The sequence below is a fragment of the Orbicella faveolata genome, unplaced genomic scaffold (genome assembly GCF_042242905.1).
Source record: "Orbicella faveolata isolate gen_17 unplaced genomic scaffold, um_ofav_v1 contig_14, whole genome shotgun sequence".
Classification (NCBI taxonomy): domain Eukaryota; kingdom Metazoa; phylum Cnidaria; class Anthozoa; order Scleractinia; family Merulinidae; genus Orbicella; species Orbicella faveolata.
The window spans coordinates 15,770,001-15,795,677 of NW_028301541.1; the positions used below are offsets into that span (position 1 = coordinate 15,770,001).

At 39.2% G+C, this 25,677-nt stretch overlaps 1 protein-coding gene and 2 pseudogenes across 2 annotated transcripts in view; 1 reads left to right on the top strand and 2 right to left on the bottom strand.

Moving 5' to 3' along the window:
- The window catches only part of LOC110046797 (uncharacterized), a 233,244-nt gene extending 222,585 nt beyond the window's left edge, over nucleotides 1-10,659 (bottom strand). Inside the window, exon 1 of the mRNA XM_089287542.1 lies at nucleotides 10,457-10,659. The gene's annotated coding sequence lies outside the window, so the exon portion shown is untranslated. The remainder of the gene's footprint in view (nucleotides 1-10,456) is intronic.
- LOC110046813 (usherin-like) overlaps nucleotides 1-25,677 on the bottom strand; it is a 260,713-nt pseudogene that overhangs the window by 92,759 nt on the left and 142,277 nt on the right. The gene's annotated exons all lie outside the window — the stretch shown is intronic.
- On the top strand, nucleotides 3,311-3,836 carry LOC149114198 (uncharacterized protein KIAA1958-like; annotated as a pseudogene).

Consider the following 25,677-nt stretch of genomic DNA (forward strand, 5'->3'; position numbering starts at 1 on the left):
GCTGGAAGACGTTAAAAGTTAGTGGTTAGCGATATGCTGCTATTTAGGTGTTCCTGGTTTAAGTACGGGTTCATTAAACTTGATTTGGTCACAGTAGAACAATTTTGTTTTCTTTTAGTCGTTTACTTGGTGGCGTAGTTGATTGCGTCAATGTCAACCCAGCGCGCGCATGGCGCTTAAACCATTCCTCGCGTGATGCGCAGAAAGTATGCGCACTAACAAATGTAGGCACTATCCTTAAATGAAAAGGGGTTTTCTTCATTTAAAGCATGGAGGCTATGCGATTCAAGGAAAATTCATAACCTGACTCGTGAATTCCACATTAAATTTCACTTGAAAAATCTATATCGCACTCATCGCTTAGCGATAAGTGCGATACCGGTTTTTCGCGTGAAATTTAACGAGGAATTACCTCGTCAGGTAATGAATTTCCCTATAGGACTGGCCCCCGTGGAGTGTTGCCGGCTTATGGGTGACACGTGCTGAAGGCAAAAATTAGTTTATGGTTTGTGAAAAGCAACTAGAAGACATGCGTAAGGATTTGTGAAAAAAAAATATTGTCAAATTGATAAAAGCAGCTAGAAGTTTATATGTGCGGCACGTGAATTTTGCAAAATTCCACGTGACTACCACGTGAACTTTGCTAACGCATTGCTGTTGGCTGCTAACAATAGTTGCCAACTTAGAACATGAGGACTATTAACACAGGGTAGACTCAAAACATAGCGGGTCTTCATTTCTTGATAGCCCCCGTATGCAAAAATGTTCCCCACCTTGCGCCTTGGTTAGAAACTGTATTCACCTAACATTTGAAATAATTATTTGCAGTCTAAAGCATGCGTATGCTAATTGTTTTTACTCGGGAGTTCCTTCCTTATTCATGTTGTATAGGTTCAAGACGACACAGCCTAAGAGGGCTAAAGCTGTGTTTCGTGTAGTGCAACCTGACGGGTATCACAGAACTCTCCCGTACGCTGGGCAACTTTAACAGTTAAAATCATTGATAGTGTATCTTAGATGCCATTCCTAAAATTAATGACCGTATCTGTTCTGCAGAGGGGAACGCGTCGCTAAAGAACAGCTTCCACCTATCTGTTTTGTTTGAAAAACGCATATCTTTCGCGGCCAGGTTCTCAGCGTTTCGCTAGCTAACGGTTTGCTGTCCGTCCAAGGTTGAAATTTTCCTCCAGTTACTTAGTTTCAGCTTCATTGAACCAACTGGTCACTCTTCCCCCGCCCAGGATAAGGAGAGGTCAGGAGAAATTCGAGGGAAGTCTCACAGGGGGAGGCTCCCAGCCTCCCAACCGACGTCTAAACTTTGATTCCCTGTCTGTTGTTTTGACTGACAAGATAACTCTTTCATATACCATCCATAAAAAAGTGTTTCCCTTTAGCATACCTGAAGTCGGCACAAGGCATCTCTTTTTCAGAAACTTGCTACACCTTTTCGGGTCAAGCCTCCTCGTGTATTAGGGGGAGTTCTTCCGATCCCTGTGGGCTGGGGGAAAGTTGATTTTTTTTCCTTCGCATTACAACGTCGGTACCATAAACTGAATTTTCACACAGATTTCATTTGACTTGCTATTGGTCTATTGGTCTACCCTAAGTCAGCCAATCGACTTTGTGGCGCCTACATTTTGTGTAGCGGTCATGCGCACATGCGCCCATATCATCATCTACATCAAGGGAACCGATAAATCTTTGCTCGGAGCGGATAAATAGTTTTCTTTCATGCTCCATTATCCGAGCGATCTTAAATCATGGAGTTCAACCAACGCAGTGAAAATTTGTGTCATGAACGTTTTGCATCGCCAATCTACTTCTTTGACTCAGTCCAGGATATCATGAACAGATCTTGACTTCCTGGTGACTTATACAAACCGTTTTTAAGCTGCCTGTTCGAGACACACTGTAAAAATGAACTCGCCCGTCAAAACGTGCAGTGACAGTACGAAAAACACCCAGTACATTTCTGCCCTACCCCCAGACGTCCCCCCCCCCCCCACCAAACCCATTCCCTCCTTCCAAACTACACTACCACCCCGCCACTTTACGTTACTGCCACGTGCAACTTTCGCCCTGTGTTTTACCCAAATTGCCGCGGTTCCCTGTCAGGAAAAACTCACTGAGGTAAGGAATGATTCCTAAGCATTAAGTACATTATTTGATTGTTGCTTCCTTTTTAGTACTGCCGTTTTCTAAATGCGAATTTTCATGTGTAATTCGGCGATCAACTTCAGCTAATCGTAACCGTCTAAATGCGAAGTGAGTCAAATTTCAAAAATACTCCAGCTGTTCTTATTATGTTGCGGGTAGATGCCTCCAAATTGAAAAGCCTAACGTCTTCTACTTGTGGATATGCTAGCAAAGCAAACAAAAGCAAAGAAACGTGTATTCCGACGAATGAAAGTCAACGTAAGAGCTGCCGTGTGTTGATTTCCAAAGGACATGAAAGGTCAAAGGGTCGCCCAAATAGCTCAAGTGACTTGAAAATATTCTCAGAATTCGCCGTTTTAGTTAACCCATTTTTTCTTCGCCTGACGTGTAATTGAAATGACTGATCTTCCCTGGAGTGTAGTGTCGTTGGTTGAAGCCATGTACCAGAGTGCTTTTTAGATCATTTTAATAGACCGAGCCGTCGTTCTCGGAGACTGATGTGAATATGTCCAAATTTTCGGCTGAATTTATTGCGGCGGCAGCGCGAAAACCGCAACTCTCCTTTTTGTTGGATTCCTCAAAATCAAAAACTTTCTGGCAAGTTTTAGTCTTATTTTCGAAAATAGTTCACCAAAGGGTTTCTCCTGGCAAAATATGAAGAAATCCGTGATTTCAGTTTTGAAAATCAATTCTCGATATTTACAGTCCCCTGTATAGTGGCCCGACAGGGCGACGATCATGTCTGGTTTCCATGGTATGAAGGGACTAAGAGTATTTCTATCCCTTGTGGATGGGATGGTATTCCTCCATCGCAGCGTTACCCCTGTCATTTATACTCTTAAGTGGAAGAAGGCATATTTAAGTGGAAAATACACCACTCGTAAAATTCATAGCAAACCACATCCGGGGCTCGGGTGGCGTATTTTCCATTTATTTCATAGGTACTGAGATTTACCCACGAAAATCATAGCGAATAAAATTCGTACCGATTCTAAATGTAGCCAATCAGGAACACGAACGACAAAATTTCACCGTGAAAAAATATCGTTCGTCCAATCAACAACGCAAATGACGAAATTTCACTAATGATGAATTAACGCACTGAAAAGAACGTCATCCGAGAGCCGTTGCACAAACCCGCAGGCTTTGAAAAATGGCCGAGGGAAGGTTTGCTGCTGTTTGCTCAGTTGAAGAATTTATTTTAGAACAAGAAAACAAATATACCGCTCAAAAAACTGAACGAGATGTAAGATTGCTTGAAAGATATTTGAAAACGAAGGACGAAGACACTGAGGAAACTTGAAGATATTTCAGCCGTTGAGCTGAATGAATACGTTAGCCAATTTATCATCTCCGTCCGCATTAAAGATGGCACGGAGTACGAACCAACTTCGCTTCGAAGTTTAATTGCCAGCTTCGAACGACACTTGAAGAAAAAGGGCTATTCTGCCAGCAAACTCAACGACTTCGTCTTTGAGAAACCAGAAAAGTTCTTCAATCCAAGCAAAAACACCAGAAGAGGCAAGGAAAAGGGAATAAACCCAACGCATCGGTAGCTTTGACAATGCAAGCGAAGAGTTCAAAGTAATGTACCACAAGGGTTTGCTCGGTATGTGTAGTCCCGAGGCACTTTTAATCTGGCCTGGCGAAACAATACTCTTCACTTTGGACTCCGTTAGTGCAAAGGACATCGTGATATGTGCTGGCCGGGGAGATGTAAAGCTACACAAAACGGCAAGCGGAGCGGAGGAATTAGAGTTTAATGAAAGACAGACAAAAGCTAGAACTGGATCAGACTACAGCGATGTCAGAGTTGTACCACCGAAAATGTCCCCGACCGACGGAACTGAAAGAGATCCTGTCGCGGCTTACAGTTTTTTGCTAGGAAGAGACCTGACGAAATGAATCAAGACGACGCTCCCTTTTGCCTGTCCGTAAACAATACTTTAAAGGCAGACTCACCCGCAAGAAAGGTTGGTTCATTTCAAGTCCAGCGCTGCTGCCGTTAACAATTTAAACTCAAAGGTTCAATGAAGACAATGGTTCAGAAGGCAGGAATTCAAAACGACAGGTTTCTAGACATATATGATGAAAACAGTAAGTTTTGTAAATGTTATAAGCTTTCATTAACTTGTTTGTTGTTGAGCGATTTTAAACTGTTTTTTACGCTTTTCATCGCCCCATTTGTGCAATTTGTCTACCAAATGCTACACAAAAATATCTCAGCACCTATGAAATAACCATATTACAGCATGGAAAATGCTTTGTACGATTTTTGTTCACTCGTTGATATGGATCAAAAAACTCACTCGTTCGCTGCACTCACTTGTTTGTTTTCTAATACAGTCAAACCTGTATTGAGCGGACCCCATATTACGCGGACACCCTCTTTTAAGCTGACAGCAGTGCAAGTCCCATTTTTCTTTTCCCAGTTCACTGTAAAAAAAATACCTGTATTTAACGGACACCTCTATTAAGCGGACGCGGACACCTTAAACTTGACTTTTCAGTGGCGGATCCAGACCTTGAGCTAAGAGAGGAGGCGGGGTGATTTCTTCGTTTTTTACCCAAAATAAGGGGGGTGCCCTCCCCTAGATCCGCCACTGCTTTTATGGTCATTTCTATTGTTAGAAACCTGTATCAAACGGACACTGCAAAAATAATGCATGATTTTTTTGTCTATGTTTTAGTAGATCGGTCATTTAAGTTTGCCCACACACTGAGCTGTCACAGAAATGCGATATTTTATTATTCGGTTTTTGTTTTTTACTTTTTTACAGAACTTTTGTTTTTGTTTGATTTTGTCAATCTTCGCATGCTTCGATCAATATAGATACTGTTACTGTATACGTTTTACCTCATATACTAGTCAGTTTTAAGAAAATACGGTATTTCAGAGTTATTGACCGTTTACGAGAATGCTGTTTGACCCTTTCAAAGTCTTTTGATACTGACGGATATTAATGACCTTTTTGAGACGAATTCTGAGGGAACCTGTTTTCAGCGGACACCCTGTATTCAGCGGACACTTGCATGGGTCCCGAAGGTGTCCGTCTAATGCAGGTTTGACTGTACTGCTCAACTCGTGAATAAGAATCGTACGCTCGCATTTTCCATGAAGTAATCTCATATCCTCACTAGTGAAGATGTCGATTTCACTGATATCAAGTTTGTCTCTTAAATTGTACTTAAATTCGTTGGTGCATAATCGAAACATCTCCGGGTTTTCCTCGAAAGTCTTCGGTAATCTTCGACAATCTTCGGAAAATGTCGGAAAATGTTCGACAATGTTCGTATGACCTTCGGACAAGTTTAGGAAACTCTTCGGAAATCTTGGAAATCTTCTCGTGACAAGAACAATATCTCTCTCATAAATACTCTTTTTCTTTGGCCATCGTAGCTTGATAAGAAATAACACGCAAACTGCGGTGATAAACATGGCAATAAAACAAATGTTAAAAAACAAAGTTCATTTACTTGACGTTATCTTATGGCTACATTTACACGTATGATTTCTCAAAACAGAAACACATTCTTAGCAAAGAGGAATGGGAAGCACTGACTGATTTACGAAAAGATGAAAGCATTATAATCACAAAACCTGATAAAGGGAACGGAGTTGTAATCATCAACAAACTTGATTACTTGAATAAAGTAAAATTGTTGATCTCAGATGAAACAAAATTTAAGAAGCTTACGCAGAACCCTACGAAGTCTAGAGAAGACAGCTTAATATCGTATCTTCGCAAACTGAAGAATGATAAAATCATTGATGATGCTATCCTCCATAAGATACTACCATGTGGTTCTACCACTGGTGTCCTCTATGGCCTTCCTAAGGTTCATAAACTTGGTTGCCGTTTTCGCCCGATTGTTTCCTCAATTAACACTTACAGCTACAATTTGGCATCATATCTTGTGCACATACTTCAACCCATCTCCACGAATGAATCCACGATCAAGGACTCTTTTATTTTTGCGGACTGGGCCAAGACGTATAACCATAACAATGAAATGATGTGACGTTAGTTCATTGTTTACAATGAACCACCAACACTGCCCCGTTCAGTCTTGAAAGTTCTGCTGGAGTTTGCCACAAAGAGGAGTCATTTCATATTTGATGGCCAATACTATGACCAAATTGATGGTATGACTATGGGCTCTCCTTTAGGTCCTGTTTTGGCCAATATCTTTATGTGCCATTTTGAAGAAAAATGGGTTCGTAATAACAATGCTCGCCCTTCCATTTGGTTACGATACGTTGACGATACTTTCACCTTGTTCGACAGTAAAAACACAGCAACTCAGTTTCTACACTACCTCAATAACTGCCACGCAAATATTAAATTCACCGTTGAATTTGAAGATAACAGTGCAATCCCTTTCCTGGACATTCTCATCAAACGCCACAGTCATACTTTCTCAACATCCATTTACCGAAAGAAGACCTTTACTGGCCTGTACACAAAATGGGACTCCTTCACACCTAGGAAATACAAAGTAAACCTCATCCGAACTCTCACTTTTCGTTGTTTCCGCATCTGTTCGTCACCTTCTCTTTTGCGCTCTTGTTTGAATGAACTGACGAAGTTGTTGTTACAAAATGGATACCCTGCGGGTGTTATCAATTAGAACATTAATGATGTTCTGAACAGGCAGCAACGCAAACCGAAGAATCCAACCACCACAGTCCCTAAGAAGGAAATAATCTTAGTTCTACCTTATTTAGGGGTACAAAGCAAAATTGCTACCAAACAACTGAAGACCTGCATTAATAAGGTTTATGGCCGCATTAATCTTAGGGTTATTTTCCAAAGCGCTAATTGCATTAAGTCTTTATTTCCCTACGAGGATAGGATCAAACGTTCCAAACTGTCAAAAGTTGTGTATAATGCTAGTTGTTGGGACTGCCAGGATTTCTACATTAGAAAAACAAACGTAGATTGCATGACGGAAAAACTGAACATTTTAAATCGATCAAGAGTAGGTGTCATGCTTCTGCTATTGCAGACCACGTCACGTCAACTGGTCACAACTTCAAATGGGACCACTTTGATATATTAACGAAAGGTCGGACAGATACACATTGCAAGATAAAAGAGACTCTGCTAATAAGGGAATTAAAACCCGCCCTAAATGATAATGTAAGCAGCGAAAAGCTTTATTTTTATTAGTTTACATTGTTTATATCAGGACGTAACATGTCGATTATTTCGATAGTCGATAAAAATCGATCATTGTCTATCGTTGTCGATACTAATTAATCGACAAATATCAGAAATCGATAAAAGTCGATCACACAATTTATTGTGATTATCGACTTTGTTCGATTATAATTGATTTTGATCGATTTTGATCGATTTCAATCGACAAGTATCGGAAATACAAAAAACGATGTATGACGTAGGCATACGTAAGTTGCGGACTGGTGCAACAGTCACAGGTGCAAGGAGAAGCAAGGGGCATACAAACCCGACGAATATAGCACACCTAGCGGAGGGAGGAGAGTCGTAGCAGCTTGTATTTGTCAAATGTTGAACTGAATAAAAACACTGATGAAATAAAATGTCAATTTACTTTACGTTACCTCTTAATTACTTTGCTGGCCTCGATTTTTTCCCGCATCTAGTCTAAACTTTGGCCCGTTCTGTCCCCCCGAAGAAACACGACTTCGAGTTCCCAGGATCTCTAATCTCCCCCACCTAGAGAGACTCTGGGAACTAGGTTGGTTCGAGTTATGTTATAGATCGCGATTTAGTTCAGCTGAAACTGTTAATCGATCATTTCTCTAGGTAATATAAACATTCTACTCTGTAATGAAAAACAGACCACTTGGTTGTTCAGGTTTTCATTTAAGTTTATTGTCATACAGATTTACTTTAGAGTTGTTTACACTCGGCATAAAAAGTCATTGGAGCTACTATTGGTTTGGTTACTTGAATTTTGTTGCTGATTGAAACATTTGTCTGCATTTTTGTCGATAAAATCGATAATCAGTTGAAACCTTGTGATTATCGACTTTTATCGACAAACTCAATTTGTCGATTGACAATTATCGACAAGTATCGAGTACTATCAACTTATCGACTACGTTTTCGATGATCGACTTTGATCGACATGTTACGTTCTGTTTATATGCAAATTTTTCTCAGCTTTTGTCATTGTTACTGTTAATTAGTTACTTATTTTAAATGGAAATTTAGTTGTTATTTCTATTCCTAACGGTCACTTCTGAAGATGTATGTTGAAGCATACGAAACGTCAAGTAAATGAACTTTGTTTTTTAACATGCGTTTTATTGCCATGTTTATCAACGCAGTTTCTTGTCACTCGAACATAAAATTCATATCTTCTCGCCACCGCGTAATATCCTCTATGTAAATAATAACTCCTGGAATAACTTTATTAACACCTCGCTCGTCAAAACGCTGCCGTACGGAGTAGGTGACGCTTTCTCACTATATGTATCTTTTAAACTAAAAGCGCTAGTTATAGTAACGAAAATGTCTACGAAGTGCCAGTAATTCTCGTTTCCTTGAGTGTGGGCAAAATATATTTTTGCCTAATTTGAGTAAGCAAAGAAGCGGGCGCTAATTTGTCGGTCGTGTTCATTTTGCTACAACGTACGTAAAGTTAAGTGAACACAGGATTGAAACATCAAAATATTCTGCCACTGAAGGCAGAGTTTCACCCATTCTTGGTGTTACTTTAGCATTGAATTCAGGCCACGCTAATTATGATATTAACAGCCTTTCAACTTGTGAGTTATTTCTGCACGAGTCAAATCACGCTTCAAGTTGTGTCACGTATTTTTCAGAAAGGCGTGAGTATCAAATCGCTTGTGTGTGTTTTAATCAATTACCTACAAATAAATATCATCACGTGAATAACGTGTACTTGATATCAGATCATATAAAATCTCTTTACAGTAACAAGCCAACCATGCTTAGAATTAGCCGCGTATTTTACAGTGAATCTTGAAAGAAATTTACAGCGCATAGTCAAAGACAAACACCGCCTTAAAGCTTACACCGCATTACAATAACATAACTTGTGAGTGTCAAAGCGGCCGTGCGAAAGGTACAACTTTGTTAAGCCGCTGTGAAGTTCCATTTCAAAAGTCAAAAGATTTTTTTTCCCGGGAAAAGGGAAGTGGTGAATGAAGACGATGGCCGTGAAAACCTCTTCTGCACAGCCGTAAATATGTCTGCGTTTGCCACAGCGTATTCCCACCGGAGATATCGTCTTTTAAACCTCAAAAAAAAAGAGGGAGCCTTGATATTTGTATACTGTCTGCGATCAAAGCAGTTTCGGAAAAACTTGTTGAATAACACTTGAGCCTTGAATAAAAATACTGCGTAGCGATAATCGGATGTTATAAAAGCAAAGATGACTAAGGAGCAGAAAAAAAAAAAAAAAAAAAAAAAAAAAAAAAAAAGCCCGTCACCATTCAGGAGATATTAAATGTAAACAGCTCATGTTTACAAAGTTCGTGACGTTTGGCAAGTTGTTCGTTAGAACGCTGAACCAATTTTGTTAACGGATGACATTTTATGCTTCTAAACAGATAGCTCAAGCCGTTCGAACGGATGGCACAGTTTTCTAAATGAATAGCCCGGCCGTTCGAACGGATGACAATGTTTTTCAAACGGATAGCTCGAGCCGTTCGAACGGATGTCAATGCTTTTGAACGGATAGCTCGGGCCGTTCGAACGGTATCTCAGCCCATTCGAACGGCTAATGAACGATTCCGAACGGCTATCGGTTTAAGAACGGTTAACCGTTAGGAACGTGTTCGCGTGAGAGGTCACATTATTTACTGTCTTTACTGTGAATATGGGCTTCAGACAACTATCTGAAAACATGTATTCCTTTATATTATTCTATGCTTATATTAAGCTTATTTGTGATCAGACTTCTAGTTTAACGAATGTAAAGGCCCGGCCAAACGAACGCAACATGTCAACACAACATATCGCAACACTGTTGGGCGCAACATGCTGCATGCGTTTGGCCACCGTGTTACGATGTGTTGCGACATGTTGGGTGTTGTTGGCTCAAATTTGACCATTTTCAAACTTGAGCCAACAACACCCAACATGTCGCAACACATCGCAATACGGTGGCCAAACGCACGCAACATGTTGCGCCCAACAATGTTGCGATATGTTGCGTTGACATGTTGCGATCGTTTGGCCGGGGCTTAATTTGTCCATGTTTGTCACCAACACCATTCTATTTTCAGTTCATGCAGCAAATGAAACAGATGCCGAATAGATACTGAATCACTGAAACGTACCTGCATGCGGAAGTATCGGAAACAGGACAAACTACAAGACGCAGCTTGACGAAAGAACGTTTACCGCGATCATCAGCCCACAGAAAACTTTCAAGTCTCTAAACGGTGGTGTCGCAATCACTCATGGAACGAAAAAAAACTCTCGTTTGTCGCCGCTGGATAACAAGTCTCAGTAGTCAAACGTCGCCATGTTTAATCTGCGTGATCACATCACATATAACGCTATTCCAAAAATAGGTCCGCAATGCGTACTTGGGGTCTTATGCTTAGTTTTATTCCTTTCGGCTGGAATGCTGTTTTCAAGTGTCAGTATCTGGGAGTTGAATTGCTACAAGTGAGAAGGTAGACATAACAAGTCGTTACAATTTTTAAGTTCGAAATGTATGGCAGAATACTGTTTACTTACTTTACCCTCTAATAATAGCTATCTATTCAGCTCTTAGTCCTAATGGGACGTAACACAACAATAATCTCTCAATTTAGCCCTATTTTGTGCCTATTTTGTCCCACGTGAGTTTTAACTCTCTAAACTTGGCACTGTTTACACATGTCAACTTGAACTTGTACATGTAGTGTCAAGAGGTTTTCCTGCTGTAATGACTAAGCCTGTTTAAATACATAACAACATCAACAACTGAGCACCGTAGGGTTGTCAGTTGTTGTTTTTTTGTTTGTTTGTTTGTTTTTGTTTTTGTTTTTTTTTTTTTTGAGTAGCGGGCTCCATCCCAAAAGTAGGCGGTTAAGGTTTGCGTGAAAAACATGCCGCGAAGCGGCTGGACAAATTAAGACGCGCACTCAGGGGGTCGCCCCCTCCCACTGGGAAAATGATTGAAAAGTAATTCCCCGAGATGCAATGTGGTGCTTCTTTCAGCTAACATTGTGTACATTTGTTGATGATTTTCCCACTCTTAATTATTGTTATTCTCCAATCCAGTGTTCGTGTAAACGTCACGGCAAAAAGGTTAGGGAGGATTGACTCACTCAAGCAAATCGCTCTAAAAACAAACAAGTAGAAGATTTCAATAATAAGTAGAAAGTTTTCATTTGAATTTCACCTGCCTTACTAGCGTTTTGTTTTTTTTCTTGATACAATGTAAATTACACTTACACCGTTACTTCGCACATGGTATCCCTAAATTGGCTGCCTGCCAATGACAGACTTTACTTGAACAATGCCGTAATGATCTTTAAATGTGTTCATAAACTCTTCCCTGTGTACTTAATTGAGAAATTTACTCTGTGGTCACAAGTTCACACCAGAAATACTAAACAACGCGGTCAACCGAACATTTCAAGGCGCCGTCGAACCACCGGACAGCGGTCTTTCACCTACCGTGGTACTAGGTTCTGAAATAATATAAGAGACGATGTTAAATCTTCAGACTCTGTCGACGTTTTTAGGAAAAGAATTGTTTACCTACTTTTTTCTGATTAATCTATGAATTTGTAAAGCGTAAATCCAATCCATTGTATGTCACTAATTTTTTAATGCATATTTATTACCTTAGTTATTTGGTTATTGTTTTAGTTATTTTAGTATGATAGTTATGTAGTCTTGTAACCGAAAAACCCTTGTAGGGAGTTGTGATAAAGTATGTGTCATATTTGTATTTATTATATGGCTGTATCTCACAAGGACTGGGAACTACCGAATTCACGAATTTGATTGGCTGAAATCGATGTTGACCGCGGTCTAGATTTTCCCATCCAGACCGGCATCTAGATCGGTTTCATTTTGCGTTGAAAAAATAGCAAACTAAAATACAAAAATATTCACCTTTTTTTTTTTCATTTATGGAAGTGCCAAAAAGCCTGATGACAAAAAAAAAAGTAAAGAGGACGAGCAATTTCGGCAGGTTTAAGTTAAGCTCATCGCCGTTCGCAAGCAAAATGTCAGCAAACCAGTTACATTAAACGAATTTAATTTTTCTTCTTTGCCCTATAATAAACATCACTGCGTTCGGTCTATACTCACGACCTCGGTCAAGATTCTCCCATACAGACCTCCAGCTCGGTTAATAAGAGCTAAGTATTGTATCTCTACTGTATTGTATTTGTATTTTGTGCACAAGGAGGCAATAAAAAATACCTCTTCATCTTTTTCTTCTTGAACTTATTTCACAAGGTGTACTATTATACCATTGTCTTTTTTACAAACTAAAAAACCCAGTGAGAATAAAATCTCATCAAGAGCCTAAAAAAGAAATTACCCTTTTACTACAGCAGGAGCTCCCTGGCCGATAAATTTGGCAATTATGCTCACAGAAATCCACGGCTTTGAAATGTTCGATATTTTGGCGCTTTCTTGGCTTTATCTCGTATGAAATTTAATTTGAAAATAAGGTTATTTAAAGTTTCTTTCATATTTTAACCTCATGTTCCGAATTTTAGGCTTTTTTTTGTAGTAGCGAACGTATTTGACACGCACGCGTTGTCTGATAACCATCTCGTCGGGACTCTGCTTCTAATGCTGTGTTTAGACTTAAACGGTTTACCGAGGTACCAGAGTTTACTTACCTAGGTAAACATTTTCCGTGTGTAAATGCCAACTGATACTTTGGATAAATGCCGCAAAAGACAAAAAAAAAAAAAAAAAAAAAAAAAAAAAAATTAACCGAGGTAAAAGTTGTGATTACCCTGTGGTCACGCATGGTTACAATTGGTAACCAAGGTCAAGATGACAGATATATCCGCTTGTGGCGGCGTAATATTTCACTTCCCGCCGTGAGCAGATTGTGCGATGGTCGACAAAGCAAAGCGTTTCTTTTCCAGTTTTGATTAGGCTATTAAGGCAGATAACGTGGAAAGATTGGATCGATCTTCTTACGGCGAGCAATCCGTCACGTAAAAGAAAGCATTATATTTTTCATTCTCAATATTATTTACAACTTTCTCAAGACAAACTTCGATCCTTTGTTGTGTAATTATTGTCGATATATTTTGCCACCAGGGATGATGCTGCATATACAACGTATCCACGTTTCTCCGCATATAACCATGTAAACTCTGGGTATGATCAAGCAGCTGAATTTTCGCCGCAGCATTATGGAATGAGGTCTTCGCCTATGAAAATGATGGCACCTCAGTTTGCTCCTGTTCCACTGCAGTGGGATCCTCGTCCAAGTTCGATTTCATGACGTTGATAATGCAGCGCGCGCGAATGTTGAAAGGTCAACTTGAGTTATTTGAGCCGGTATAAACACTGGACGAATGTACCAAGGGTTGCGTTTTCCCTGGGCCGGTTAACTAGCTGAACATTCTTTCTAGGTGTTTGTTTACTGCCCAACATTTGCTAGTTAAACGTGACATTTGTTTTCACTGGAAATTTAACCAAGAATTTAACCCGCTGACTCAGAAGATTCAAATTACAAAGGTGCGCAACTTTCAAATACTTGTGAGATTGGAAGCGCTTTTAACGACTTCTCTTGTATTGATTCTAGCTATATTTATGCGCAGGAGATCGAGAAGGCTTTTTTTTTTCTTTTCCAGAGGATGTGGTTAATGTTCCCAGATACGAGGAAGATGTAGCCTGCGTAGCAAGCGTTTCCGTGTTGGAAGCAAAGAAAGACCGAGGAACGGGATTTTCGGTGTTTTGTCTGCGCGGAAAATGGGGCGAGAACCATTTCTCGCGCTGTAATTCTTTGCTCCCGAACCCCACAGAAACGCTTGCTACGCAGGCTGAGGAAGATGTGACGAACTGTTGTAATGCAGGAACTTGTTCTGCACGTCGAGCGACGCAGTGGCCTGGCCGAGAAACTGGAGAATCTAGCGGGACCGTAGGAATGGTAAACCGAAATAATTGAGAAGGACTGTTGAACTCGTCTGCCGCTTAAGTTCTGTTTCGCAAAACGAACCGCGACACGAGCGTCTGGTAAATACTATTGCCAAATTCTTTGCAGGCGTCTGTCACTACGCACAATGTGATTGGCTGCGGCATTTACCAGGACAAGTTATACCATCTCGCGAGGTAGTATAACTTGGCGTGAATTTCCGGTCATATTGGCGAGATATTGTTTTGTCTGGTGAAAACAGCGTGCATTTTTAACTCGCTAAATTCAAGACGAACTGTTTTCACTGCATTTCCGGACCTTTCCGACTTTATCTAGCCAAAATTGTCCTAGTGAAAACACAACCAAGGTTAAGTTACTAAGGTTGACCTTAGTAACTGTTTACCTTGGTAAAAGCTCAAATGTAAACACAGCATAAATTAAATATTCTATGTTTACCCGATGATTGAAATGGTTGAATTGTATCATTTTTGTGTGTTTATAAAATTAGATATAGAAAATTAGTATATCGCTTCAAAAAATACAAAGGAGTATATTTATTCCCATTAAAGTGAGGGATAGTGTAGACTGAAGTAATTCTGCAGTTTTATGACGGATAAGCAGTTTCCCGCCGACAGCCTTAAATGTTAATACTTGTGTAAATAAATCTACTTCTCTCATACAGTAGCACTTAACTGGGGGAAAAAAACACTACAGTCCTATTTATTACAGTGTCATTTGAACAGAACGAGAAGTCAACTATTACCAGACTATTCTAAGATACTTTATCCAGAATTTTCGCTTCAGAAAATGATGCGCTGAGGTGTAGAACATTTTACGGCTAATTATAAACATATAAATCAGTTTCGATTCGTGTCACGCACTTTTGCAGCAAATACTTAATTCCCTCCGACCCAATTTGGGTTCAAACAAATTTATAACTGAACAATTTTATTTTCATTTTATTGCGCCGATCGCCTGCTCATTTTGACAACCCTGTTAACTGGCTTGTGGTGTAAACCCGCACCGGATTTCAAGCCAATGAATGTGGGCTTGCGAAAGCGGATTAGTTTCAGTGCAATCCGCACTAAACACAAGCCGAGTCTACATATGTTGGCTTGCGTGAGCAAACAACTCCCGTATCGCCGAGGAAACTCACTCCAACACCTAAATGAAATAACAAAGAACAACCAAGGCAGACATAAGGCGGTGCAGTTAATTGTCGAAATGAAATCGTAAACAGCACGACAGAGCGATTTTGAGATAGAAATAAATTACCTTGAACAATTACAGCTAACTTCCGAGGGAAAGCTCCTCTAAATTTTCACAAAACAGGTAAAACGGCTGCAATTACACAACAACAACGCTGCACCAGAAGCAATCGTCGACGTAACTCGCAATTACTAGTACCCAGTCTCCCTGGCAGACTATTTATACTCCCGAGGTCTGTTACGTATTATCTCGTCCTCAGAGTGACAGGCTGACTGACTGACAATCAAGATCTGCCTCTGACTTAGGAGTCTGTATGCATGAAATGCATAAGAACCCAAACATTGAGTCACACAACACGCATGAGAGAGAGTACATGTAGAATTAAGCCTGTTTTCCCTCTGAGCATCATGTCATTATTTAGGGCGATTTTATGCATTTATGCCAAAAATGGTGAATACAAAGTCGTAGAGAGTAGTTCGATTTCCTTTGCAAACAAAATATTATATCGACTCGAAAACAAATTTTGACACAATGGTTTGAAACAGTTGGAGATAGATGGTTTGCTGTTATTATTTACAAAATAGAACTAGTGAGCCAATCTCAGATCGTGCAGAGAGCAAAGTACAGCTCTGTGACAGTCCTCACCCCTGCTGTTTTCTTCCGGTTTGTATTCAAGTTTGTTGACTTTGGTAGTCAGCTTAGGCTTTTCCCTGGCCCTTGTAGAATAATAGCGGAGCTCCAGCGGCCCGAAGGGTCGCCAAGTGGAGCCCCATAACTATAGAATGAGAACCACATGTATGCATAGAAATAGAAAACCAAGCAACTCTTTTTCCATGGTCAACCTGGCTAGCAGCGTGGATTGCGGGCACACGCGCCTAACGACGACGACGTTGCAAAATATGGCGGCCATACTCAAGCTAATACGTCGATTGAGGCATGCAACCTTGGCTTACAGTGTACATATTTTATACTGGACATCCATGTTTAGGTCAATTGACATCTGTCAAAACAAGGTATCTGCTGACCAGTATCACGTGGTGACCATATCGCAAGCTCAGGCTTAGAGTCTACCGAGGTAAGCTTTTTTAAGTTGACCGCTGTCCAAGTGCGGGGTTTTCGATTGGATCGCGGGCACATGTCACGTTAACTTGTTGTAATCTGGGGAAATCTGGGGCCTGTTTCTCGAAAGACCTGATAACTTTTCGGGCCCGATAGCTTATCGGGTTCGTTATACTGAACATGGATAAATCGATTTTAGTTGGAAAGCACTCTCTTAGCCTCTCATGCAGACGCTTTTAGGACTCATCCCGTGTTCCTTCGACGAACCCTAAGAGTTTCTGCGTGGGAGGCTAGCACTCTCTTTGTCTCTTCGAATGTTCGTTATACAAATCCGCGGGAAATCACGTGGCCAAGCGCCTGCACCCACATCGCTCAGCGGATTCTCCCCACTCGACAGGAGCCGAGAAGCACTGAGAACAAAACATTGATGCGCCATTTCCTGGAAAACACATCGGAGTTAAGGTGATTCCTCACATTTGCATTGCGCATCCTTACTGCGCATAATTTATGGTGGACAAGGTTTGAACAAAAATCTATTAACAGTTTTATTTCAGGGGAATTACCTTAACCACTTTGAACAGGGTTTTCAGGCCTCAAGTGATTTTTCTTCTCTATTAGGAATCGGAACATTTCGTGCTCAGTTAGAAGTATGTCAGATGTTTTTGTTCATTAGGCTTCTACCTTCCAGGGTTGACTACAGTTTTACAGTGTAAATAAGCTTATTTTACACTAGGTTTTTGATTCGGTCAGTGTAAAACGCAAACTGCGGACCGAAGACTACAGCCTGGGGGGGACGGCTAGCCAGGGGGGGGGGGGGTGGGGTGGGAAAGCAGAAAAATCCAGGCGGCAGACCAGGGTTAGATTTAGATTTGGATTTATTACATTTACTCCATGCAAAAATAATGATTAAAATTATAGAAACGGGAGATGGGGCCGTGAGCAAAAACACTGAGGCGCCATACTAGGGAAACAACCATGAATAAAATGCTAAACTCAATATATATACATATGTACAATATGCTAAAAAAAAACCTGGGTAAACCAAAAAAACAAAAAATTTCAAATTACTCCAAGAAAAATTCTAACCTTTTTTTTTTTTTTTTTTTAAAAAAAAAAAAAGAGATATTTCATCAGCATTTCTAACTTGACTTGACAGTCTATTCCATTTATAGATGATTCGATGAAAGTGCAAAGAGCAGACTATAGACTTCTTCACTTCAAATCGTGTTACTATTTCCACCAATAAGAGCTGACCGTAAACAGACTAACCGGGGCCGAGCATTTTTTAGGCTCATTAAAGAGGGAATGATATTCAGTCTACCCAGAACGCTATTTTGGCTAACTGGAGTGCAGACTTTTACTACATTAGCGTGAATAATCATGTTTACGGTCAGCACCCAATAATGGAAATAATAATAAAATATATACCTATGAAGTCAGTAGTCTGCAGTCTGCATTTTTACCTTCAGTTCACATTTTACCCCGGTCTGCAGTGTGCAGTGTGCAGTCTGCGTTTTACACTGACCATTTACAATTTGATTTTCAGCAAAGTGGAAGCAAAATCTGAACGTTTTTGTACATCGCTAAAATACACGAGCCATCAAGTAATACTCCATCTTACGGTTATTTCCGTGGCCCGGCCGTTCATAAAATAACCACAGAATCGTTAAAATATACAGAACAGCAAAACTGTTTTATAAGCGGTACATCAGTACAGAGTAGTACATCAGTACAGAGTAAGTAATACAATGCATGAATTAGTATCTTCAGAACATAAAGGAAAAAAAGTCTACACCCATATACAATTTACTTAAGTGTTGGGTTTTAAAGTTCGTAATATGATGCCTAATCAAATTTCTCTAGGTTGCAGGTTGGAATCATAGGTGTAGTTTATAACAAATTATGCGGCTGTTATGTTAGTTACAGTAATGTGGCACAGTCAAAGCTCTCCTTGCAACCACTTTTGTAAACGACCAGCTCTAGTTATGATCTGTGAAACCCTGTTTGAAATGTGACTTAAACTTTGCAATGAAAAGATCTGGTGAGCGACCACTACCGTTAGCGACTATGACCACTTTTGGGATTACCCAACTGGATTTTTCCTCTGTTTCTGAACTCCTGTAAGCGATCACTCAGAGTCTCGGCTTTTACTTATAAATCGATGCTTTAATGAAACTGCACGCTGCGTTAATGGTTCGTTTATAAAGATCTTGTAGATCTTGCAGTATTGTATTTGTATTTAGATTTAGATTTAAAGTGTCTTTATCAGATATAAAGACACTCATTAAACATTAATTTCTTTTGTATTTCTTTATGAATTATTAATGAGTTTCTGAAGTTCTAGTAAGCGACCACCCTCTATTGTTTTTACCATGCGGTCACTTACTAACTAACGAACTAACTTCGCATTTCATTAGTCTCTATTAATCTTTACTGATATTTTGATGGTTTATATCTATTTATTTTGTTTTGTTTTGTATATTTACTCTTGTACTAAGTTTATGATACTTACGTGTACCAATGTATTTGTTGTGCCTCTTTCCTGACTCTCACATTTTTAATTATTATAATTACGGTCACCCAACTAGTTTAGCTTTTTAGTTATTTTGGGTGTCCCACTACTGTATGTACTGTACTGTTTATTTATTTATTTATAATTATAATCTTGTAAATTCTTTTAGCTGTCTACAGTAGTAGAAATAAACTGTTGTTGTTGTTGTTGTTGTTGTTGTTGTTGTTGTTACAAAAGCTCATTCTTTAAGCGACCAGTTCTACTTACAACCAATTTTTTGAATTTCTAAGGTGGTCGCTTATGAGAGCTTCGACTGCTAAGTATTCCTTAACTGATAATAAATTAATTTATCTATTTCTACTTCCATTCTGTTTACAGAACGCTAAAATGGTTACAATTTATTGTTTCTGTTTTACACAAATCTTACAAGAGGCATGCAGGTTTAATTAGGTTCTAATTTTTTAATCTTAATTAACTTTTCTTAGTAATCTTTTTAAATTATGTACATATTTTATTATATATTTTAAAGGTTTTTTACCCCCCACCCCCCACCCTGCTTTTTATTATTATTTTCTTTTATTTAATGTCTTACAGTGATGGGAGCATGCCTCTCTTTGCAAGACCTCCATAATGTAGATGTAGATATAGGTTCCACTAGATAGTACAAAGGTAAGCAGAGTTGTGGAAATATCATTTCACATTTGTACTATCCTTGTCAGCTAAAGCTTATACTAAGTATGTGGTGATTGAATAAAACAAACAAAACCCTCAATCAGTCTGTAATCATTGCAGGCTTTGTTAAATTTACTTTCTAGACTCTACTTCATTTTTCGACTGTAAGTATTTATGATAAAGTTTTCATATAACGCGCGCTGTGATTGGCTGAAAGAGCGTGCTTTATCAGAGAACAGAGCACGGGTTGATGACGTTAAGTTGGCTTTCAAATTTTTGCGTCGGAATTTTGACAAATTTGCCCCAAATTAAACATCCCCTGTGATTCAGACAAACGCAATGGAAACGAGCTATTTGTCTGTAGTAAATATGGCTCACAGAGACCATTGTTAGCAACAGTAGTGTTAAAACTGTACTACTAGATTCCCGCCGACAAAACACGTAACGAAATAAACAAATTCAACCTAAACAGTGCTTCGACAAAAGACATTATATTTGTTACGAAGGCAAAAATTATACTTAAGAAGTAAAACAACGACAGAAAACAGCAATTGAACTGTCTCTGTTTATAATGAGAAGCTTTATTTTTGTAAAAATGCTCAGTTGCTCAAACAACACTTACATGCAGTGTAGTAACGCTCGTTCTCCGGTCATCTCAGCGAAGTGAACCAACGAGTGGTCAGTGCAAAGCTTTCTCTGATATTTTCTTCTGTGCTCGGAGTAGAACCAGTGGGAGCCGTTTAGTCCTAAATTTCTAAATTTTACGCTAGTTCGGGCAATCTTGTTGCATGTGGCTACAAGCCGTAAATAACTGTAGCTCCTTTCAAATTCAACTCGGCATTTCACATTTTCATCCGCAAGCTTTGAACTCCGCGTTTCGTGATTTCCACTAGAAAAGTGCACGTTTTCATGGGGCCACAATACGGCCGGATTCCTCTGGACTATAAACCTTCACCTGCCTTTAGATCCGTATTTAAAAATTAACTTAAAAGCGAACTTCCAAGGCATTGTTCTTCTCTCGAAAGCCGCTCGAAACTACTCGAAACTGGAAGCTTAGCCGAAGTCCAGTTTGTGATTGACAGCTGTCGCTTCGTTAGCCAATCAAATTATTTGAACAATTCTAACAAGGATTGTGATTGGCTTATTTTAGCGTGCTTTATCAGAGAACAGTGCACTGCTGACGTCACTTTTGTTCGTTTGGAAAATAAAGTTTGGTTTGAAAATTCAGCCAAATGCGTGGGGAAATTATCGGATTCCTTTTCATAAAACAAATAAAAAAGCCTCGACTGTGCTCTGTTCTGTTGTAAAGCACTTAGGAAGCGGTAGAGGACTCAAGAAGTAGGGAAAAAACACTACTACTACGTCTCGAGTTTTCCCCTACACTTCTTTTGTGCTCTACCGCTTCCTGCGTGCTTTACAACAGAACAGAGCACAGTTGAGCCTTCTTTATTTGTTAATTGAAAAATATGTACAATATTGTTTAATCCCTGAAAAGGCCAGTCATGTCACTGCTATGTGATTGTGCAATTGAAGTGCATCGCCAGATTTCATATCGTGTGGGACTGGGGCGAGTTTAGTGCCTGCCGGACATTTGCACAACAGCTGAGAGATAATACAGCGAGCATAGAGAAATCATTAATTTTTGAAACTCATGCAGATCGATTTTAATAGAGAAATATGGACGAAGATAAAAAATTTACAGAGTGGTTGACAAAAGATATCACAAAGTGGAGCGTTGACGAGCTAAAATCGCTTCTTAGCAAGATCAAGTTGAAGGCTTCGGGAACAAAGCACGAGCTTGTTCATCGACTACTGCCATTTCAGAAGGACAACGATTTGCTTGAAAAACACATCAAGGAAATTAATAAGAGTTTTAAGTTCAAGACGAATAAGATAAAACAATAATACTACTACCTTCTGGCGAGTGGACCGCAGACACCTCTTTTTACCCTAAGGTAACGGCAGAGACTATTTCTCATTATGTATCTTTTAAACAACAGGGACGCAAAGGTCAATACCGAAACGCCAAGAGAATGTTTTTTTCAAAGAATCTTCAAAGTTGACGACAACAGTACGTCCGTTTTTGTCAAGGCGTTGGTTGTGAAAAGTTTTGAACAAGAAGTCACTCTACCAGCTACCATTTTATTTGAAAACAATGTACCTATAAAAGGTCACTGCACATGTGCAATTGAAAAATGTGGAATCTGTTGCCACATAATCGCTCTCTTGATGTACCTAAATCACTTTAACGAACATAAGGTAAAACTTCTAAGCTTAACAGGGACACAAAAAATGCAAACATGGCATAAGAAAGGAATCCTGTCCTCGAAAAGCAACAAGCATGTCTCCTATACCTCTGAAAAACTTTCGCAATATGTGATCTTCACGAAGGTCCCTCGGCGGTAAAAGAAAAACAAAAAAGAAGGATGTTAATGTAACTACCAATGGTGATGATTTAAAAAGCGACTGGTTAAAACGAGATGTGAATGAAGTTGAACATGTCATTAAAAATGGCGTTGATAGCCAGAATTTACACAACCATTTCTTCAAGACACTGACTAAGTTCAGTATTGTTTCTGGTCTTTCCATGCAGCTGTGGTACAACAATGCTTTCAAACTAAGGGCTGTTCTGGCGCATCACAGTTATTATATGAAGAGTGAAACATATGACCAGGCATTAAAATCTTGTGATTGATGATGGGAAATTGACTGAGCAAAAGGATGCCTTCCAATTACAGGAAAGCTACACACATGCAAAGTCTGATTTGATGTTTTTAAATGAAAAGAAGGCTATGAAGGAGCTTCTGAAGATTGTCCACAGTGCATAGGGAGAACCGAAAATACTGTCGATGCCAAAGTAAACGAATAAACCTGAATGAACCTGAACCGTCTGGGTGCAATTATGTCAAGGTGGATCAGGGATCAAGTGAATGGCAATCTTTTAGGGTTGGAGTAATTAGTGCAAGCAAGCTTCCATACTTGTTAGGCTTCCATTGTCAGAAATAATTTATTCGCTCCTGGTTCTTCATCCACAACAATATTGATGAATCTCTTGCTGCACCAAAAAAATTTAAGAACAGGTCATCAATTTGAGGGAAAGGCAATCGAGTTATTTGAAGAGCTTTCAGGTTTCTTCAGTAACTTATGGGGCTCAATTGAGAGCCGTGGCATATTTCAAATTGTAAATTCATGGATAAACTCAAATTAATTTTTTGAAACGTCTGTTTCCCTACAAAGATAGAATACGAAATTGGTTGTCAAGCACCATTTACACCAGGGTTAGCTTTATGTTATGCTTGAATATCAAAAACCAAATTTCGCTACCAACTGACCAAAGATCAAATTATTATGGCTCAATGTTTTAGCTGTCTATTTCCGCTAGACTTTAATTTTTTTTATTTGTGTTTTTTTCTGACCACTTAGGATTGTGTGTGAGTGTGTTGGAGTGGGCGACGGGGAGTATTAGAGGGTGAGCTTAGTGGAACTTTAACAGCAATTCAATTTTCCTTCATAATTCTAGTAAGCTGTGTGTCATAACATTCAAATTAATAATATTATTGAACCATTTCAATGTGATAGCATAAATTGAGGCTACAACAGTAGTCTATGTGTTCGGTATTTTTAGTGCTTGGTAATGATAACATTAAATAAATGTGCTACTTGTTTCAGGAGTTCTAATTTCTCCAAGTGGGTTTTTCTATCACCCGTCAGATGTACGATATGGTGCAAGACCAGATGGAATTGGAAAATCATTTCTATTAGGAGTCAAAACAAGGGCTGAAGGAAGTCATGCTCCCCTTGACAATATGTGACTGGATACCATGTCCTGCAAGCAAATTTCCAGATGGCTTGCATTGGGGCAGATGTAACATTTCTTGAGTCCTACTTGCCTGAAAAACATGTCCTAAACCCAAACATTTTCACAATAGAAAGAAACAACCTCCTGATTGATGTTTGTAAAATGATTACTGAACATATTTTAGAACAAAAGACAGTTACTTATTAGCCTCATGAGGAAAACAAGCTACTTAAGAAACTTGGTGACCACGTAATGGGACAAATCCCATCTTTTGATAGCTTAAGGCCACTGCGATCTTGGATGAATAATATGACCAAAAGTGTGGAATAAGTGTTACTTTGTCCAGGGTTATCATTTAATTCAAGAGGTTCTGAGGAATTCACTTTAACCTTCAACTAATCCAAATAATTTGCATATTTTATTGTACTTCAAATGACAGACATTTTTTTAGTGAATTCCCCCACATAAGTGATTGTTTCTCAATTACCACAACTGTAAAGCTCATTGTTCATGTTTCTACTTTGAGGATAAATTACAAAAATTTATTATGATCACCTTGGGGACTTACAGTTTAAAATTAATGAAACTAGTAAATAGAGTGAGTTGCACTTTTATAGTTGTTTTTGTTTATGTTTTTTTTCTATGGACAAAGTGCTCCTTGATATAAAGGATATAAAAAATGACCTTCCTCAAGCCTCCTGGGGCAAGCAGACTTGGTTAAAACATCTTTATTGCTTTATTGTTTGCAGTGTGCAACAAGGAGTGGTAGGTGACCCAGGGGTGGGACAAAACACCGCTATAATATCATTTATATCACAGTGCAGTCACTTTGGATATCAATTGGTATAGACAATTATAGCATATTGCTTACTGTTTACTGTTTGTCTTTATCAATTTTATGAGGTTGGGAGATAACATGTCACAGTTGATGAAGTGATTCATTGGTGGATCTAGATCAAATGTTATTGGTTTAAGTGAGAAACTGCTTCCATCAAAGGAACTTTCCCCACCCTTCTATACAGATCTCTTTTTTGTCGTGTTTCTTGTCCTGGGGCGAGGTGGGGACTTGACCCATGTTTGGGTTTAGGGTGCCACTGAGGGTTTGAAACACTGACCCTGTTTAGGACAAGAAAAAATAAAAAACCTCCCCTGCAATACACCCTCTGTAATTATTATGACACTGTTTAAGAGATAAAGGACAAAATACACACATTCTTTGGTTTAACAATCATGGAACCATATGCAGTTTAGGAAAGGTTCAGATTCTGTTAGGGACAGAATTTCATAAACTGTTATACCCTGTTTAGGGCATAGAGAAGAAAAACTATTTCCTGACCAGTGGCATGTTTTCGCATAGGCCACATACTGGACTCCACCTCGGGTTTATGAATAGTAAACATTTATTTGCTGCTTCTTATTAGTTTTAATTATTCATTCTCTGAGCCCTTCAACATGTTCACAATATGAACAAAAATTTTGAAACAGTATCCAAAGAGATCAACACGGCTGAAATTTCAGCAAGCATTCAAAATGGTCTTATCCCTCATCTGTCCGATATAGTTTCCATTACAAATCCTCAGTGGTGCAATATCAAAATTGATGCTAATTTCTGTTTGTTCGTACTGTTCTGAAAATTTCAGTGGAGGCCGGTTATGTAGAATTCCATTGGAATGGCACAAGTCTGAAATATTAAAACCCTTATCAGTTAAGACAACTTTCCCTTATGTATTTTGCTTAAGAACCCTCATTGATCAGTTATATCATTGTCAGATGTAGTTCCAAGGTACGTATGTTTCGCTGCACTGAAGTAATTCCCCATGGGGAAAAAAACCAGGCGGACGTTTTCCCTGTTGTGTGGTTCTTTTACGAACTGAATGTTATATAATTAATGTCAAAGTTCTCTGACTGACCGATCCATGTCTCAGTGGCATCTCCAAGTGTCTCGGTGTCTTCATACCCAGCCTCTATGAATTCCCTTGGTAGGAACTCCTCCACAAATCCTGGGAGAGGTTTCAATTCCAGGAATTCGAACAATGAAGACAGAAATACTGCCCAAGTACAAAAGTTTCTAGATACAGTTGAAGTACTTGCTGCAGTCATCCATGCAACTACTCCTAGGTGAAGACTGTGTCTGCAGATTGCAAAAAGCAGAGCATCTCAGTTTTTAAATCCAATTTCCTACTCTTTGTTTCCATTCCAC